General features: G+C 32.9%; 1 protein-coding gene across 1 annotated transcript in view; it reads right to left on the reverse strand.

Annotated features, from left to right (window-relative positions):
• Positions 1–11,252, reverse strand: part of LOC128645401 (sodium channel protein type 2 subunit alpha-like) — a 584,077-nt gene that overhangs the window by 572,180 nt on the left and 645 nt on the right. The gene's annotated exons all lie outside the window — the stretch shown is intronic.

Here is an 11,252-nt window from a genome sequence, read left to right on the forward strand (position 1 = left end):
CAGCAAAGCATTTATAGAAGCTACTGAACAGACAGTGAAAAGCTACAAGAACCAAAAGAAAGAATATTCATACAATTCTGAAAAAAACATTTTTTTTGGTAATATAAAAATAAAATAAAAAAAATATAAAAATATAAAAATAAAAATATAAAAATATATATATATAACACATTGTACTCTGAATATTCCAATTCAAGTTAATCATTGTCCCTTAACACCTGTGCCAATAGAGTTGCCAGCCCTCCCTTATTCCAAGGCATTTTCCTTTATTTATCTGCTCCTAGAACATTTTGTGCTCTTTTTTTTTTTTACAGCATGTACAATCTTCGTTCAAAACATTTAATATTGTGCTCTTGTATTATTATTTAGTTAGTAAATTTTGATGTATCTGTCAGTTTAATGTCTTTAATCCCACTGAGTCTTAAATCAGAAATAGAATTCCCAGATCTGCAGAAAGTGACTGTTACTGAAAATCATTTGTATGAAAAATCTTGTTGTACCAAACTATATCAATTGTAAAATAGTGGAGGGAGGAGGGGGGCAGTAACTACTGTATAATTTGTCAATTTACTATATTAATTTGGTTGATTTCTTTTAAGGCAGTTCTGCATATACATACATGCACATATGCCAACCTTAGCCTCACTCAGTGTGCTCTCATGCCAAGGAGCTAAGATTTAACAAAGCATACCAAGAGGAAGAGATATATTTGATAATCGAACAAATTAGAAAAATTTGCAAAGTCGTATCCTCTATCAGAATCATAAAAGTTAAATTTTGTGTTCTATGTCCCCTTTAAAGGGGCATTAAAGTAATTTTAAATATGCATATTATATATAATATTTATTAACAGGGGCTTAATTAGGCATCACTGGGCCCCAAGGCAAAGGCTGTAGAGGGACAACCCCCAGTTTCAAAAGCAACCTTTCTTGATGTTTGCAATGAGGAGCCTGAAGTAGCAAACTTAAAAATTCCCCAAGTCAGTTATTTTCAAAAGTCTCAGGCTAGATACAATGACCACATAACCCTTTTGACAACAAATAGTAAAATATCAGTGTGCCATCTACCTGTTTGCTTTTTCGCCTCTTTGTTTGATTTGACTTTGCCTTCTATCTCTAGCTCTTTCTTAGCACCATTTTACCTTAACTTACTGGCACAACAGTCTACTTCATTGAACCTATCATTAATATGGTTTGTGATTGTGCATCTGCTTATTATCACTCTAGTCTACTCCAGTCAACCTATGGCTGACACTCAAGTCTGAACTCATATACGTATGTTTACTCATCTACTTATGTTTTGTGGTATTCCATTTATCACAGCCAGCTCCTGTTTACCTCCACTAAGCTGTACACCATGTATCACTAAGGTATCTATGGAACAAACTCAGTAGTCTTCTTCCAGGACACAGTAGCACAATCTCTTACTCTTGCTTCAATATTCGGTATACCAGAATACCTGTGCTCCCAACTGTGTACTATTTCTTTGTATTTTACCATTTAAACAGGCTTCAGCTCATTCCAAGGTTTCAAGAGACCAACGTAGGACATATACTCTTGAAGTAAGAAGAAATTTCTGGAGCTATTTCATTAAGATGGCATTCCATAGAGTAAATATTTCACATTGTAATCATTTTTGTACACTCATGATATGCAGTCAACTTCCTATAAAGATACCATGCTTATCAGAACAAACCCACTTTGCTTGTTATCAGGAACTAAGAAAAACACCACATAAATATATAAAAAGATGTGATTTCTGATTTACACTATTAAAACTAGCAGATCGTCAAGAATAAGGACATTTATGAGGCTAGGAAGGATGGCTTCATAAAAGGGATTGTCCCTCGAAACATTTGAGGAATGTATCACTGTGCTCAGTAGTGTTTTGTCACATATATATATATATATATATATATATATATATATATATATATATATATATATATATATATATATATATATATATATATGCTAGGAAGAATACTTTTTCTCTGTATTTTCTTTGTCTCTGGAAACTGGAGAACTTATTCTTCAGGAATGTAAAAGACTAGGGGGTCAATCACTATCCTTTAGAAAAATGTATCAAATTAGTTATCTACAAAAATCCCCATAGACTTTAGTGGTGTTTTTCTGTTGATACTCATTGATATGTTTTTCCAAAGATTTGTGATTATCCCCTAGAAAAGGAAGTAAAACTAAATATATGAATATGCAGATACTCAACATAAATGCATTACTGATGACATTCTGCAAAAAAAAACTTTTTCCCAGAGCGCTCAACATCTTAATATTTTGCTGCAGTCATGCTTTATTCCCATATTCCTCTTCCAATTATTTTAATTTTGTATGTTATCCTAATAGAAAATATTCCCTAAAGTCGCATTACAGAACCAAGTGTAAGCACATGACTACATTAACAGTTTATAAAGGGATCCATTTAAATATTAAGTAATTGCCAAAGGTTAATGAACCCTTAGCCAAATCAGAAAAAAAGGTTCACAAATTTACAATATCTGCACAATACACCACAAGCGGATGATATAATTAAACAGATGTTTTAGTTCCTTTTTTTGTTTGTTTACAGGGCAGAAAACCTAAATAAGTAAATGGAAAATGATACTGTTACCATGAATGGATAGAAATTTAATTTAGTACATTTTAGTGGCCACAAAAATGATAATACTGACCAAGATTCTAGTGCATTTTATAAAAATTATTAATGTTCATTTTATATGTATATAACATATTTCTATTTATAAAACTACTGTAAAATGCTAAGTCAGCATAAATACAGGTTGTTAAATAAAGCAAAAAATAAGTATTATTGCAAAAGTATTATCTATGAAAATTAAACAAAATGCAAACAACTCAGACCTAGCTAACTAAACCGTATGTAATAACGCTTCAAGGAAATTATACAAAAGTATTTTTAAAACATTGCTAACAAAAAAGTTCACCGTTTGTTGTGTTTCAAAAAGAAAATTCAGTTAAAGGGATAGTCTAGTCAAAGTTAAACTTTCATGATTCATATAAAGCATGCAATTTTAAGCAACTTTCTAATTTGCTCCTATTATCAAGTGGATAGCGCTTGCTGATTGATGACTGCATTTAGACACCAATCAGAAAGCGCTACCCAGGTGCTGAATCAAAATGGGGCGGCTCCTAGGCTTACATTCTTGCTTTTTTAAATAAAGATACCAAGAGAACAAAGAAAAATTTATAAAAGAAATAAATTAGAAAGTTGTTTAAAATTACATGCGCTATCTGAATCATGAAGGTTTAATTTTGACTTGACTATCAATTTAAGAGAATGGTTTCTGATAACATTAGGAAGCACTGTAGAAAAAAACCATTAATTAGTAGTGTGTATAATTTGTAAGGATATCTAAGAACTATTCTCAAGACAACAAAGTTTCTGGCAAATTTTCACCCAAGATTTCCCAGCTTTTCTTTCAGGTTCTTCAATTCTTCTTTGGAATTTTTTAGAATGAGTTGGACTGTCCAGACTGTTTTCATGTTGCTCTATTAAACTAGAAACAAGGATGATTCCTTGTGAATATCAACTAACTTTGTTTAGACACACATTCACCATGTCTCATTTCAAAATGAATGACATTTTAAAATCATATTTTTGGCATAAAATCTGGTATACAAGAGGTAGCAGTAGCTTGTTGCTAGTAAGTACAAGTGGACTACACCAGGAGTTATATTCTGATCAGTTAATCAATCTACAGTATGAAAAGCTAAGTAGTATAAACCAACATAAAAATGGAGCATGTATAAACAAAGGTATAAAAAATGCATAAGGTAATGGATCACAGAACAGACTGAAAGAGAGAGAGAGAGAGAGAGAGAGAGAGAGAGAGAGAGAGAGAGAGAGAGAGAGAGAGAGAGAGAGAGAGAGAGAGAGAGAGAGAGAGAGAAAGAGAGAGAAAGGAAGAGAGAGAGAGAGAGAGAGAGAGAGAGAGAGAGAGAGAGAGAGAGAGAGAGAGAGAAAGGAAGGCAGAGAGAGAGAAAGAGAGAGATTGAGAGAGAGACAGAGAGAGAGAGAAAAATAAAGAGATAGAGAGAGAGAGAAAGGAAAAGAGAGCAAGAGAAAGAGAGAGAGAGAGAGAGACAGAGAAAGAGAGGGAGTGAGAAAGGAAGAGAGAGAGAGAGAAAGAGAGACAGATAGAGAGAGAGAGAGAGAGAGAGAGAGAGAGAGAAAAGAGAGAGAGAGAGAGAGAGAGAGAGAGAGAGAGAGAGAGAGAGAGAGAGAGAGAAAGGAAGAAAGAGAGAGAGAGAGAGAGAGAGAGAGAGAGAAAGGAAGAGAGAGTGAGAGAAAGATAAATGAAGAGAGAGGGAGAGAGAGAGAGAAATGAAGGAAGAGAGAGCAAGAGAAAGTGAGATAAAGATAGAGAGAGACAGAGAGAGAGGAATAAAGAGAGAGAAAGGAAGGAACAGAAAGAAAAAGGAATAGAGAGCAAAAGAAAGAGATAGATAGATAGAGAGAGAGACAGAGAGAGAGAAATAAAGAGAGAAAGAGAGAGAGAGAAAGGAAGGAAGGAAGAGAGAGAGAGAGGAAGAGAGAGCAAGAGAGAGAGAGAGAGAGATAAAGGGAGAGTGAGTGAGAGAGAAAGAGAGAGAGAGAAAGTCAAAATAAAGGGCACATAGCACTGTGCCATATAAAAGAGGTTGCTTTAAGATGTACATTAAAGTGAAGGTCGATTTTGATGAATTAGTGCCCAGTTTTTAATAAACCTTTTAAAAACAAGGGCACTTTAATTAATCAAAATTGACATTTAACTGTTTTCTTAAAAAACTTACCTTTTAATCCTGAATGCCGCTCCAGCGATTCATCCGGCCGTCGGAAGCTTCTGCAGACGTCAGAAATGACGAATTAGGCTTCCTCCAATCACAGCTTCCCCCGGGGGGATCTTGGCCTGATGCAACGCCGTGATTGGAGGAAGCCGGATTCGTCATTTTGGACCCATGAAGACGGCTTGCGACGGGCGGAGGAAGTGCTGGAGAGGCTGCCATGATTAAAAGGTAAGTTTTTGAAGAAAACAGTGAAATGTCAATTTTGATGAATTAAAATGCCCTTGTTTTTAAAAGGTTTATTAAAAACCGGGCACTAATTCATCAAAAGGGACCTGCACTTTAAACTACTTTTTTTAGTTGTATTTTTTTTATTTATTATTTAAAAACTGGATGTTTCTGTGCTGCATAAAACATCTTTTTATGTGCAAGTTATCTTTATCAATCAGTGAGGAACATTCTCAGGACTCAGTTGAACACAAATGTGAGTGATGTAAATTTAAAGGGACACTGAACTAAAAAAAAAATATTTTGTGATTCTGATAGAGCATGACATTTTAAGCAACTTTCTAATTTACTCCTATTATCAAATTTTCTTCAATCTCTTGGTATCTTTATTTGAAATGCAAGAATGTAAGTTGAGATGCCAGACCATTTTTGGTGAACAACCTGGGTTTTTCTTGCTGATTGGTGGATAAATTCATCCACCAATAAAAAAGTGATGTTGAGAGTTCTGAACCAAAAAAAGCTTACATGCCTTCTTTTTCAAATAAGGATAGCAAGAGAACAAAGAAAAATTGATAATAGGAGTAAATTAGAAAGTTGCTTAAAATTGCATGCTGATTTACGAAAGAAAAAAATTGGGTTCAGTGTCCCTTTAAAGAATTATTGTAGCATTTCCAAGGGAAATTTACCACATTAATTACTGATAACAAAAAATATGCACTAATATATATATTACCATTAAAAGTGAAGGTTTATCCATTTTACAGTTTATATTTTGTATGTTACACACTAAAAAATTGCTATAATCTAATTGAATTGAGACTCAGTAAACTTTAATGAATCAAGGCCACTGACATAATTACATTTTTAAAGAAGCTGCTAATCCCTGCTGGAAACTCTAAAAGCATTAATGCTTAAGCTGCAGGTATTGAGAAATGTCATTTGTACAAGTAATCAACAAATAGAAGAAAGAATCAAGAATTTCCATTAGACATTCACTGGGGAAAATGGGATATGTATGTATCAATTACTGAATTTCTTTTAACAACTCCATTCATCCAATAGCTTGGATTGTCTGAAGTCCATTTAATCAATTAGCTTGAGGGAGAAAAAAAAATGTAATCTTTGATGCCTTCAATATATAGGTAGTTCCTCAAAATGACTTGGAATGTCCCACACTATAACTCCCACCATAAAGACCATTTGCCATCCAAAATGTAAATGATTTTAAATAAAGGAAAATCACTTAAAGGGACATGAAACACAAAAATGATCTTTGATGATTCTGATAGATAATACAATTTTAAACAACTTCCCAATGTATTTTTATTATTTAATTTGTTTAATTCTCTTGGTATCCTTTGTTGAAGGACTAACAATGCACTAGTGTGAGCTAGTTGACAAACTGAGTGAGCCAATATCGTGAAGCATATATGTGCAGTCACCAATCAGTAGCTTCTGAGCCTGTATAATTTTCCACAAAGGATAACAGGGGAACAAAACAAATTATATAATTGAAAGGTTGTTTAAAATCATAAGCTGTATCTGAACCATGAAAAAAAATTGGGTTTCATGTCCCTTTAAGGATGAAAGTGAGCCATGTTGGGTTTTTTCCATTACAGAGTAAAATTAAAAATGCAAGAGCTAATTACAGGCCATAAAAAAAGGCAGATATATCACTTCCTTACATCTAACACTGAAAAATAAACCCATTAAATCATATATAACTCAAAACTTTGTAAAATAATGAGGCTTATGAGCAAACAAGCAAGCCAAAATCATTAGAAAACACTAATGTTGAGTATACTGGAACAACCTTGATTCCATAGGAAATAACAGAGAACATATGTTTGTATCATTATGAAAAGGAAAGAAAGCAAGTAATGACAGTTTAAATAGGTAGGATAACTTCATATGAAAGACCTGATGGCCAATCTTGATAAATTAGCATTGGCCAAAAGCCTCACAAACAAGCCAGTGTTATGGAGTTGCTTCAGTCATTTCATTTTTTAGGCAAGAGCTCCCTCCACTCCAGGCCAAAACCAGTCTGAATTAACAAGAGCTTTTGGATACAGGATAGGCTATATATCCTACTCTTCACTTGCACAAGGATCACTCTCACTGATCATAATGAAGTAAACAGTCAAGAAAACAGATTTAATTAACTCATTGTTAGTTAATTGTTTTACAGTTTTATATTAACATTAGGCAATTATGCCCAATTTTAATCAACGTTATTTGTATATAAAATTTTGTAAACAAAAAAAAAATGTAGGAAGCAGAATTAAAATTGTAGAAGCCATTGCTCCCTGGCTGATGGGATTGTCAAGATCTGCATTCAATTGTGCCTTTGTGTATCCTTTTGCTTTGTAATTTGTAAATATCAAAAATGAATGAAAATTAATCTTTTTCTCAATTTTTAAAACAAATATTCGTGTATATGTCTCCAGAAAAGAAAACTATGGGTATTTAATTTCTGTTTCTGCTTTCTTATAAATTATGTGCTGTTGTATCCTCAAGTATTGATAAAAATATCTTTAATCCAGCCTCCTAGCCAGGGAGCATGCCATTACAAATTGGTCTGTTTATTTCTGTCCTATGTAAGAAGATATTACACTAAAAGGTTTTTTTATTATTCTTTGTATAACTTTTTCAACATTGATTATCTTCATGTGTTTCATATTACGGTAAAGTATTGTAGGATTTTTTTTTAAATTTGACATATTGTATACTGTTACAGTTATGGAACACACACATATATATGATAATAATAAAAATAAGTTGTACAATATATATATATATATATATATATATATATATATATATATATATATATATATATATATATATATATATATATAAAGAAATTACTGTTTATAATGTTGCCCCATAAACTAAAAAGAATATAATAAATTAAAAAAAAGATTATCTTTAAACATAAAACATTTTCCATTTCAGAGACAACTTATCTGCCGCTAAAACTAACATTTAAAATATTCATGCATAAAGTAGGGTTTAAAAAGACTATGCATTAATTAGTGTATTACCAAACAACCACTCAGAGTCAGAATGCAAAAAATAAAGGTCAAAATACATTTAATGTTGATTGTAGTATGGTCATAGTATATGCTTTTAAAACCAATCAGGTCTCTTCTCTTGGCTATCATGCCAAACAAAGAGATCCGAGTGGTCTTGAAAGCCTTCATTATAACCCTACTTAAGCCATTAACAATATCCTCTATACTCTAGCTGTTTCCTGTTTTTCCCTGGGGTTAACAGTGTTCCACTCTTTATCTTGGAGAAAATCTCTTAAACTCTCTCATGATAGGTTGTTTAGAATCACAATTGTATCCACTAATACACAAATGTCGAGCATGCACTGATTAATTTGAAATTGTTAATATGTTTTATTAAAGCAAACACAGACACACAAATACTTGCAAGCTAACCAGCCCAATATTGATCCATGTGTGCTTGTCAATAAAAAAATACATAATTTGGCAACTGCCTCACAAATAACAAAAAGATTCATATAATTATATCCTCTGTCATAAATTAAATCCAGTTACTCTATCTCAAAATCATTGAGAGTTCCAAGCTTTTAAAAATAATATATACACATACATGTGTGAAAAAATAAGTGCAATGAAGCATATAATCATATTAATTTGTTGTGTTCATATTCTGTGTGTGTGCAGTTTATTATGAACAGCTGACATCAGAGGCTAAAGAAAGCACTGAAATCTCATATCCACTGATGTGTCCTTGTAATACTCTTGGGCGTGTTTTGCTTGAAATATCCCCTATAACCTATAACACTGATATCCCAAGATTTTTCATTTTGTAATTTATGTTGTCTTTTCTCAGATTCACATGATTCCTGTAACTCTAACCCTGACTGTCCTCCTTAGCCAAACTGCTTACTATAGTGTTCCTGAAAATGAAAGCACTGGAAAATGATGACAGGGCAACTGAAAATTGTAATTTCTTCAAGGTGGACTGAAGTTCAACTTGTTTATATTTTACAAAAATAAATAAATAACTACATAAATAATGTCCTCTATTTACATAAATTAATCATCTACTTTATGTATATGTTCATATAATTAAAATATATGTACAGATTTCAACCAACATCATCTCATATTCACTACTATTCCCTGGTGATTAATACATTCTAAAATATAAGGATTGCCAGCTTCAAAAGGAAAGTCATAAAAAAGCAAATGTGAACAAATAGAATGTATCAACATAGCACAAACAGATATATTTTAATAAGTCCATCAAATTAAAATTTTAAGAAAAAATGTAAACAATTAATTGCAAATTTACATAAGTCCTCTTTTTATGGTAAGGAGAGTGCTGACAGGAACTTATCAATAATTAATGATCCTTCACAGGAAGTTAAATCACTGTGCAGCCAATTTATGATGAGTCAGATCAATTTCACGTTAAAGGTACAATGTCACACAAAAGCAGATGGGGTAAAATAAAAAAATAAAAAAACTTGGTATATATTTTTACTCTAGTCAATATTTTCCTGAAAAATAAAGGTCTTTGTATGATATTTTGCAGCAGTGATGCTGCATTTTAAAATGAATATAGAGATAGTAGAACAATATATTCTCCAACCAGTCACTAATGGGTTGAAGCCCTCTCTGAGAAAGGGTGTTACTGAACCATTAACCAGTTGTGTGCCTGTGAGAGGCTCTTTCTTGTAGCTAAAATTGTTAGGGGTTGAACCAGGATAAAATCATATTTCTGCTCCTGTAATTATTTAATACGTTTGCATTGGTGTTTTGTTGTAAGTGCCATTCTGAACAACTTTCAAATAGCTTCAAAGTGAACTTAACTTTGATAAATCAAAGAAAAAAAAAAGGGGAAGATAAATGATATACGTTGATAGTAGGCTGAGGACACAGCTGTGCTCATTAATTATATAAAAGACAGTAACCTTAATGAAAACAGTAAAATGCACACATTCTATCAAAATACGTCGCCGCTTTTACGATAGAAACTGTAACGATCTGAAATCTTTAGCAGAGCAGTCTTTTTATCAGCTCATCAGAATTCAATAGCTGTGCAAGCAGCTAAACTGTCACACGGCATTTTACTCATTCAGCATTTACATGCAGCATAATACAAAACAGGGCTATTTTCGAACCAATTTAAATATTGTGATAAGCCGTAAAATTCTGGATGCGTTCAAGTTTATTTAAAATCTAGACATGTACAGTTAATAATGTATCGAAAATGCGCAAAAATTCACCGTGGCCACATAGGTTCCAATATGCAGCATTCTTATGCTTTTTGGGAAAAACACTGCGCCACCTAGTGGTAAAATATCTCCTTGGTACCCGAGCTATTTCTACTAGGTCCGTACATGCACTGCGTCTTGATACAGTGAGTGGGGCGGCTATGGGATATTAGCATATTTCCTTAGCGTTTAAAATGTTGTAGCTGCATTTAGAATATTACCAAGCAACACATTATTCTGCTAATATCGGGAATACGGAGATTATCAGATGAATGAAATATAAACTAGATGTCTTACAATTCTGCTGAACGTATAATTATCAATTTGTTATAGATTTTAATGTATTCTATTGTATTGCATCATGTAACTGCAAACTTTACACAAATGCTTACAACAGAAACCACATTAAGTCTACCCATGGTGTGTCAAAAAAATATATATTCCCCCTTCCTAATTTGATTATTTTATTCAGAAGGCACTCATAATGATGTGTTTTAACTAATAATTGAAAAATGCCCCCTCCCCCAATCTGGCACTCAAGTTATTTTCTTACAATGGCTACAAATATTATTTGCAATATGAATGTTATTGCCATTATGATTATTAATAGCGATAAAAAGCACACAGGAAGAATGCATGCTTCGTTAATGAAGGGGCCTGATTTTCCTGGGTTACGTGAATCTGCTCCTACTCTGCTTAGAACTGATAAGGAGTTCAGTTGCCACTGCAGATGCTACAATATGCACAATGTAAAGGAGCGCTTCTCCCAGTTCCTAATAACAAATGCTATCAAGCAATATTAACATTCGGAATCAGTAATCCACTCTTGGAACCCTATACATTTTCAGAACCAACGTATATCCGTCTGTCCAGACACAATAAATATGATGGGCTAAACCATTATTGGGATCACTATAACTTGTGTCACATGGGGAGACGTGGGCACAACCCTAAAGTGTCTGTATGTGATC

This window comes from Bombina bombina, chromosome 1 (assembly GCF_027579735.1).
Source record: "Bombina bombina isolate aBomBom1 chromosome 1, aBomBom1.pri, whole genome shotgun sequence".
Taxonomy (NCBI): domain Eukaryota; kingdom Metazoa; phylum Chordata; class Amphibia; order Anura; family Bombinatoridae; genus Bombina; species Bombina bombina.